Source organism: Alexandromys fortis, unplaced genomic scaffold (genome assembly GCF_014885135.2).
Source record: "Alexandromys fortis isolate MF-2015 unplaced genomic scaffold, M_Fortis_MF-2015_v1.1 scaffold_23, whole genome shotgun sequence".
In the NCBI taxonomy this organism is placed as follows: Eukaryota; Metazoa; Chordata; class Mammalia; order Rodentia; family Cricetidae; genus Alexandromys; species Alexandromys fortis.
The window spans coordinates 14,457,285-14,465,594 of record NW_026067907.1 but is presented as its reverse complement, the minus strand read 5'-3'; the positions used below and the strand labels follow the sequence as shown (position 1 = coordinate 14,465,594).

The 8,310-nt window shown below is 37.2% G+C and overlaps 1 long non-coding RNA gene across 4 annotated transcripts in view; it reads right to left on the bottom strand.

Moving 5' to 3' along the window:
- Positions 1-4,454, bottom strand: part of LOC126497711 (uncharacterized) — a 49,292-nt gene extending 44,838 nt beyond the window's left edge. For 2 of the 4 annotated variants that reach the window (XR_007590673.1, XR_007590676.1), the window contains exon 1: positions 4,259-4,454. This is a non-coding gene — a long non-coding RNA (uncharacterized lncRNA). Of the gene's footprint in view, positions 1-3,934; positions 4,011-4,258 lie in introns of those variants that run through there. The other 2 variants (XR_007590677.1, XR_007590674.1) reach the window with 2 other exon arrangements.
- Positions 4,455-8,310: the final 3,856 nt, after the last annotated feature.

Genomic DNA, 8,310 nt, shown 5'->3' with positions numbered 1-8,310 from the left:
AAAAAAAAAAAAAAAAATCATATATTAAAAACTTAAGAGTGAAACGATGTACTTAACGTTTACTCCAACATATAGAAACATAATTTATTGCTTCATTTGTGCAATACCAAATAAATTATTTAACATCTCAAGATTGATCAGCATATGACATTTACATTGCTTATATTTAGAATAGGATCCCATCCCTTCATCCTAATTGGCCTGAGTCTTCCTGAAGAGCTATTAGCTAAATTGCTTGTTAATCAAGGGAAGATTCGGAAAAACATTTCTCCTGATCTTCCAGGAAGGTTACTGGCCTTGCAGCATAAGCTTCCTGATGGCTGTGAATTCAGTGGGCACACAGTCTAAGAGTTCCAAGTAGTCTCCTGAGTTATTCAAGAAAGAGTAGGCATTTATTCTTTGTCAAGACTACTGCCGTTAGAAATTTATTATGTCTGTTGCCTAAGTGACTATTCTTGGCCAGCTCCTCTGTCTGCCCTCCTGACTTCCAGACCTGTCTGCAGTCAGGCTGACAGTATTTTTAAATATATGGACACAAAATTTATCAGGTAATGTCAAGATAACAACAATTAAGTGAATCAGTTTCAGAATGAGTTTATGAGAAAGGACTGTATTCCAAAAGCAAAAAAAAATTACAATATATAAGAAGAGAAAAATTGTTTCGCCATTGTTGTTTCAAATTTCAATGTGTAAGTCTAGTATTTCTGAGGTTTTTTTTTTTTTCTTAAATGCTAGTGCTAGCATTTTGCAACTGTTTTAGTTCTTTGAGAATTTCAAGGATCTAATTGGTTTTCATAATAAAAACCCAGAGTCAGATGTGGGGACTAGTGCTGAAGATCAAAGAAGCAGAGCAGTCAGTCACTAACTCTTACCTCTATGAAGTCCTCAGACCAAAAGGGGTAGCCTGTCTCTACAAGTCCTCAGACAGAATGCTTTGAGCTCCTGTCTCCTTCCGTCTTATATTTCTCTCTCTGCCCAGTTATAGCCCTTCCTGTCTCCACCTCCCTATTGCTGGGATCAAAACTCTGAGCTCTGTTTCTTTTTTTAAACTGATTCACTATCCTGTAGTCCAAGGAGGCCTTGAACTCACAGAGATCCATCTGCCTCTGCCTCCCCGAGTGCTGGGATTAAAGGTGTGTGCCACCAAAGCCTGGCCTCTGTGGTTAACTAGTGTGGCTGGCTCTGCCCTCTGAATTTCAGGCAAGCTCTATCATTACAGCACAAACAAAGTATCGACACGTTCATGCATTTGTACATTATCTTCCAACTCCTCTCCTTACCGTTCTCTCCACCCTCCATCCAACTTCGAGATTACGTTTATTTTCTTTTCCTGCCAAGTTCGATTGTGTTGGTGTATGGTCAACCTACCAGGATTCATGTCTTTAAAGGAAACTGACTCTCTTTCTTCCACCAGCTCTCAAGTGCCAACAGCTTCTTACATAGCTAGTGGTGGGATACCATGTCCTTCCCATTCTGTGCGGTTTTTCTGTCAGACTGTGAGCTGAAATATGCATTTGTCTTGTTTCTGGAAAATGATGTTTCTGTGATACTATCAACCACCTCTGGCTCCTATCATCTTTCTGCCTCCTCTTCCCCAAGATCCCTAAACCTTGGGACAAGAGGTGTGGTACAAATGTCCCACTTAGAACTGCACAGTCTTTTGTTCTGCTGCATGTTGGCCAATCGAAGGTATCTGTGTTAATTGCCATATACTGTAAGGAGAGGCTTTTCTGATAAAGGTTCAGTGATGCATTCACTAACAACTCATTGAGAGTAATTTTAATTCTATGTCTATTTAGTTGAAGAATAATATTGGTTTCTCCTTAGAGTTGATAGCCTATCTGGTCACAGGCTCTTGGCCCCTTTATTAGCACCAGGCTTGGGTTTTATCTCACAAGACAGGCCTTTGTCTGTGAAACTAGCTAGTTACATGATATTTACGACACTTTTTGTTCCTCTCTTGTCAGGTCAGTCATTGCTGTACAACTGGGGTTTACTTTTCTCCTCTGACCATAGGCTTAGTGTCTTCCAGCATCATGTTAGCTAGTAGGGACCGAAGCTTACAGGTGAGTGCCGGGTTAATATCTCCATATTCTGTGACTCAGTTATGTGGCATCTTCAACCACAGGATCTTCCTGCAGAGTTCTAAAGTAATGACACTAGCCTTCCATGCTGGAGGAATCTATAAAATCTCATTGGCTAAGAACTCAAAGAGAGGTAACCCATTCCTGATGCTTTGGATTTTGTTTGCCAGAGATGCCAGTATTTTTAAAGTATATCACACAACATTTGATCTTTCCAGAGTAAGAAAGAATTCACTGAATTACAACTGAAAATAATAATAATAATAATGACCCCTAAAAATTACATCTAGAAAGAGGAAAAATTCCTTTCCAAGGAAAAATGCTGCTCTTCAGTTTGATATTTCCAGCTGGTTAGAGGCAGTATATTGGGGAGAGTGCAGATGCCTTTAGAATGTATCTTTTATTGTACATGAAGTATACAGGTCAACATGAAATGGGATTTGTCTGATCCAAGCTGGACAATGAATGTAGTAGAATTAAATAAAAATCTCTGTAAGGTAATGAGGTAGAATTATTGAGCATTTCCTTTTAGATCTGTGTTATTTTCAAAGAAGACCAAGTTAGGTCAGGGAAGGAACATATAATTGAGAAACTGAGGTTCTTCTTCACCCTGAATCATCTGAAGGGTTAAAGTCAAGAAAGTAAAGAACTTTAGATCAAGCATGCAGAAGCATTTTGGATATAGAGTCACTTGGTCCTGGGAATACTTGAAGAATATTTAGATTTTTGTGACTTTTTTCTTTATCATCTCAAAATAGGAACTCAAAGAAATGGTAACAACTGGTAAAAGACAAAAATCATATTCCAAGTATGGTTAGTCCCACACACAATAATCTAAATTTAACTATTATTATGACTCTATAGAGTGTTGGCTATAAACTGTAGAAATGAGGGAACTAGATCTCAGAATTATTGGCATGTAGGTTCAGTGATAGAGCTGGGACACAAAAGACTTAGAACTGCAACTTATGTTTTCAGTTTCCTGTTCTACACATTATAGAGCAACTGCCTGTGTACTGGGGAAAGGAATGAGAGCCACTTAATTTCAATTGAATTTACGCCTGTCTAATGACTGAATTGAGTACCTACTACATGATAAATACTATATTATGTGAATTGAAATACATTCATAAAACAATCCCTTTTTGAAATCTTTCTAGGAAGAGAAAATTTTTGATAATTATATATACATATGAATAGATAGCTAGATGGTAGACAGATGAAAGATAGAAGATAGGTAGGTAGATAGACAGATAGATGGATAAACAGATATACACATGGTATCATTAATGAAGTATTATTAATACATGTTAAACACAGATTTATTTTTGATAAACTTTAAAAATTGTAAAAAATCACTAACTATTGGGTTGTTCATAGGAAAAGTTAAAATATATTTCCTAAATTTAACCGATGATGATAATAACAGAATAAACAACAACTAATAAATGCTAACTGTGAACCAAACATTCTTCTAAATGCCCTCATCCATTAACTCATTTGATGCTCACAATTCTCAATGATTACATCCAACCTATTCTATAAGGAAATAAAATAATATGACTAAGGCCACACCACAGATAAAACACAGGCTCAATATTCAAGACCAAACAGAAAAATAATAGTATCATAGACAAATAAGCCTTAATTTCATGTTTTAATAGTTTCCTACCCTTACTAAATAATGAGCAATTATGAGCAGAAGTTACTTGTTTGTCTCCCAACTGCCCAGACCCAAATAATTACACAGAACTGTATTAATTACAGCACTGCTTGGCCAATAGTTCAGGCATATTCATGACTAACTCTTATATCTTAAATTAATCCATTTCTATTATTTTATACTTTACCACAAGGCTTGTGGTTTACTGAAGGACACGGGCATCTTTCTCCTACAGCAGCAACATGGCATCTCCCCTACTCTTCCTTCTTTCCTCCTCTATCTGCTTGGAATTCCTGCCTTACACAATTCTGCCCTGCTGGAGGCCAAAGCAGCTTGATTCATTAACCAGTGGTATTCACAGCATACAGAGGAGAATCCCACATCAAGCAATGAAGATAGGCAGTTGTTCTTTCTCATTTAAAAAAAGGCTGAATATGTTCCAAGTTCCAACCTGCATTTAAAAAGACTGATCACTCTTCACTTTGTTTCTTCTTTAGGTGATTATACTTACCGAGATTCCAAACTCCAATCTATGATTCTGGCCAAATGAACCCAAATCAATGCTTAAGTCAATAATAACTGTCCAGCAGAAAGGAAAAGCAAGAATTTTTTGAGACGTAAGCATACTCCATACTGGATAATGTCGTTGGTGCTGAAATGAGACACACTACACCAATGTGGTCATCAGAGCAACAGAGAATGGCTCAGTTTCCTCCTGCCTGAGAGTGAATATTCAGCTGCAAATTCAAAGCCTGCCATTGATCTTTTACTTTGTCAAACACTCTGAAATCATAACCTCTGATCTTTGCACTCTGGAGCAGGCCAATTAGCACAAACCTAAATAATTAGTACTATCAAATATGCATTACATTTTTCTTTCTTGCTTGTTTTTTCCATTTTTTTGTTTGTTTGGGTTTTTTTGTTTGTTTGTTTGTTTGTTTGTTTGTTTCATGACAAGGTTTCTCAGTAGCTGTGGAGCCAGTCCTGGAACTCACTTTAAAAACCAGGTTAGCCTTGAACTCACAGAAATCCACCTGCTTCTGCCTCCCGAGTGATAGGTTTAAAGGCATGTGCCACTACCACCCAATGTGTTACATTTTTCGTAAAGAAATATGGTGTTTTATACTTATAATAATCCCTTCAATGAGTCTACAGAATTTCACAAAATACATTACCATACAGATATAGAACAGCTCCACAAGAGTCCTTACCTTCATTTCCCAAAGAACAATAGAAAGTGAATGCTATCTCATTTAAGAGAGTATTAACTCTTTGTATCTGTTTGTTTATAGATTGGGGAAACACACAGTAAGGATTAAGATCCAACTACAAATAGGTCTTACTATTTGCGTCATTTTTTTAACTGCCATACTGCTTTTCAAAGGTTGACACATACCCATGGAGTTCACAGTGTTGTTTCAGCATTATCTATGTAACATAGATTTCTGCCTAAGCAACAGTCAGCTTTGCAAGAGAGCCAACCTATTGCATTTGCCCATATCACCCAACAACTATAGAAGAATCCCTTGTATTAAGAGCTTGAATCATGAAACACCCTCTAATTTATCTATCAGTACCTTAATAAACATTCTTTTATTTAAAAGGGTTGCACAAGTGATTCTTTATAAAAACACAACTCCTACGGGCAACTCCAGTTTTATCTAAGAGATTATCTTGGTTCTTAGCTGGAAATCTACCTAACCAAAGTTCTGCACTTTGATGATGTGCCCATGGCAGTTTTTAAGAAATATCAATCTTGACTTGCTGAATGCAATCTTGCAAGCATTTATGCAATAACAGGTTTAGAATGCCAGGAAGTTTCCTTTCAATTCTATCCAAGATATGAAAGCGGCAACTGTTACCTGAAGCAAACACAAAATTGAACAAACTATATGAAGATCAGTGATCTCTGAGAGATGGGAACAAAGGAGTCGCAATTATTGCTACAGACTCCTATGGGATGAAAGACCATCCCAACCTTGGCATAGAGAGGTCATATAAGTAGAATGGGCCTGGAGCACTCTGAGAAATTAAGATGAAGCTGAGAATCTTGGAAGAGAAAGGCATCTAGAATATGCAAGACAGAGTGCCTGAGGATACCCTTTAAATTTCATAGGTTTCTGTTTCACGTTTGTATTGGATTGTCCTGCCTCAACTTAGTAATCTCTTATTTGGGAATGATCTTCTATTAGAATATGTATTTGTTTTTATTTTTAAGAAATCAACTCTATTGAGATGCAATTCATATTTTGTACAGTTGATCCTTTTAAACTGTATAATTTGGATAGGCGTGGTGGCACAGGCCTGTTGTCCCAGCTTCAAGAAGTAAATGTAGAAAGATGGAGAACGCAAGGCCAGCCTGTGATTATAAAAGACATGCCTCAAAAAACAAAGCAAAATTTTTTAAAGAAAAAATGTGCAATACAAGATCTTTGCTTGTTCACAGAGTTGTAAATACATTGCAGCAAGCAATTTTGTAAGAGTTGCATCTCTCCAATAAAGTTACTCAATATCCATCAGTGGTCATTCTCCAGTGCTCTTGCTTTCTGCAAAACTACAGAGCTTCACGGGTTAAACAAAGGATCTATCACTGAACTACACCTCTAATCCTGTATTTGTTTGATATAACTGTTATTATATGCACTCTGACCACGCCATCTCATTCTATTTTACTTAATACTACCTATGGCTTTGATTTACACCTATTTTCATAAAATCAAATTTTACCATTCTACATTTAGTAAGTTTATACAGCTTAACTTTCTGTTTCTGGCTTTAACATCATGTTTCTCAGGTTCGCCCATATTACTGCCAATGACATCTTTCCTATGGATGAACGGTGTTTATTGTATTGGACTATGTTGCCCTTATACACAGGTCAGCACACTGAGGATGAGTCCACACCTTGGCTGTGGTGAATGGCACTGTATTATATACTTGGGACTGCAGCCGATTTCATTTCTCTAAGAAATGTAACTAACAGGAGAGCTTCTAGGCTCTATGTCAATTATGTTCTTTAATTAAGATTGCATATTGTTTCTATGATGACTATACTAATGTACATCCTCATCAATTGGCATGCACCGTGTCTGCGCTCTGTGCGCTGGCACCCAGTTCATGAGCTTCGGGCAGGGGGGCTGGAGGTTAAAATACAAAGACACACACAGACAGAGAGACAGTGACACGGGTCATCCTTGAATTCCCCAAGAATGCCCCCCTTTATTGTGTTCAGGGGCAGATTATATAGAGATAGCCACGCCCCAGCCAAACCCACCAGAAACCACTCTCCTGCCATCAGGAACTCCTGAAGGTCTAGTGCTCAGAGCAGCTGTAGGCACTCAGATCAGGGGAAAACAAGAAATTCAGGATTTGGGGTCTCATTGCTCCCAACAATCAATCATGTGCAAGGGTTTCTCACCTTTTCTCCAATACTACAACTTCAGACTAGAGCCATTCTCGCAGATGGTAGGAGATAGAACATTTTTAATTTTGTTTACATTTCCCTTATTAATAATTTGAATACTTATATATCAGTTGATTATTTTATAATTTATAATTCTTATGAGAAATACGAGCTCAGGTCTTAGGACGATTCTTCAAATTAGGTGGTCCTTTTTTTCCTACAAAGTTCAGTTTCTTATATATTTATTCATATAACTTTTAACAATTCATATAATTTTCATATATTTACAGGTGACCTTATGATGTTTTAACTGGGTAATGTATAAAGCAGAGTAGATATAACTGTCCTTTCAGATACCATTTCTTTAGGGTGAAAATTTTTGAAGTTCTTTATTGCAACTTTTTCAAACCCTATTCCTACATGTATTTGAGATAAGGAGCCCTTGCCTTACATATAATATGCAAACATTTTCTGCTACCCGATAGATCGTCTATTCACTTCCGCTGGTTGTCCGTTGCTGTGGAGGAATGTTCCAGTTCACACTCTCCGTTAGTCAAACGTGAGCACATCGCTTACACCAGTGCCGTGAAGGGAGAAAGTTCCAGATCTCATACTTTAAGTCTTTAGTACATATTGCATCTTCCAACATACAGACAAATAATATTTTTCTAGTTGTGTTTTTTAAAGTTCTTTCAGAGGTGGGAGGTGGGAGGAAAAAGCATAGTTCCACACCCTGAATGGCCAGCAAGTCCTGTTCACAATGTTTACACTGTTCATGCTTTCTGCAAATTCTTACCCTGCCTTGGCCTGGTTCTTCACAGACACACTCAGGTCTGTAAATGTACAGACAAAAAAAAATTGGAGCAAATTGTAGGGCCTTTATGATACCACATTTACAACATCTGAGATAGCACCCCAAATTACTCAGCATTTAAGGAACATAACCCACAAACTAGAATTAGGACAAAAAGATTTAAAGCAACTGCCACAAATTTTCAGTAAGGCAAAGGAAGATACTCGGATGTGAAGGAATGGAAGTAAGTAATAGAGAAATGGGAAACAATTAAAGTAAAAGAAATTTTTTGGCTAAAAAGCATAAGAATCTTAAATCCACTGAATAGACTGAAGATGACAGAGGAAGTAACTTGTGTACAAGAAAA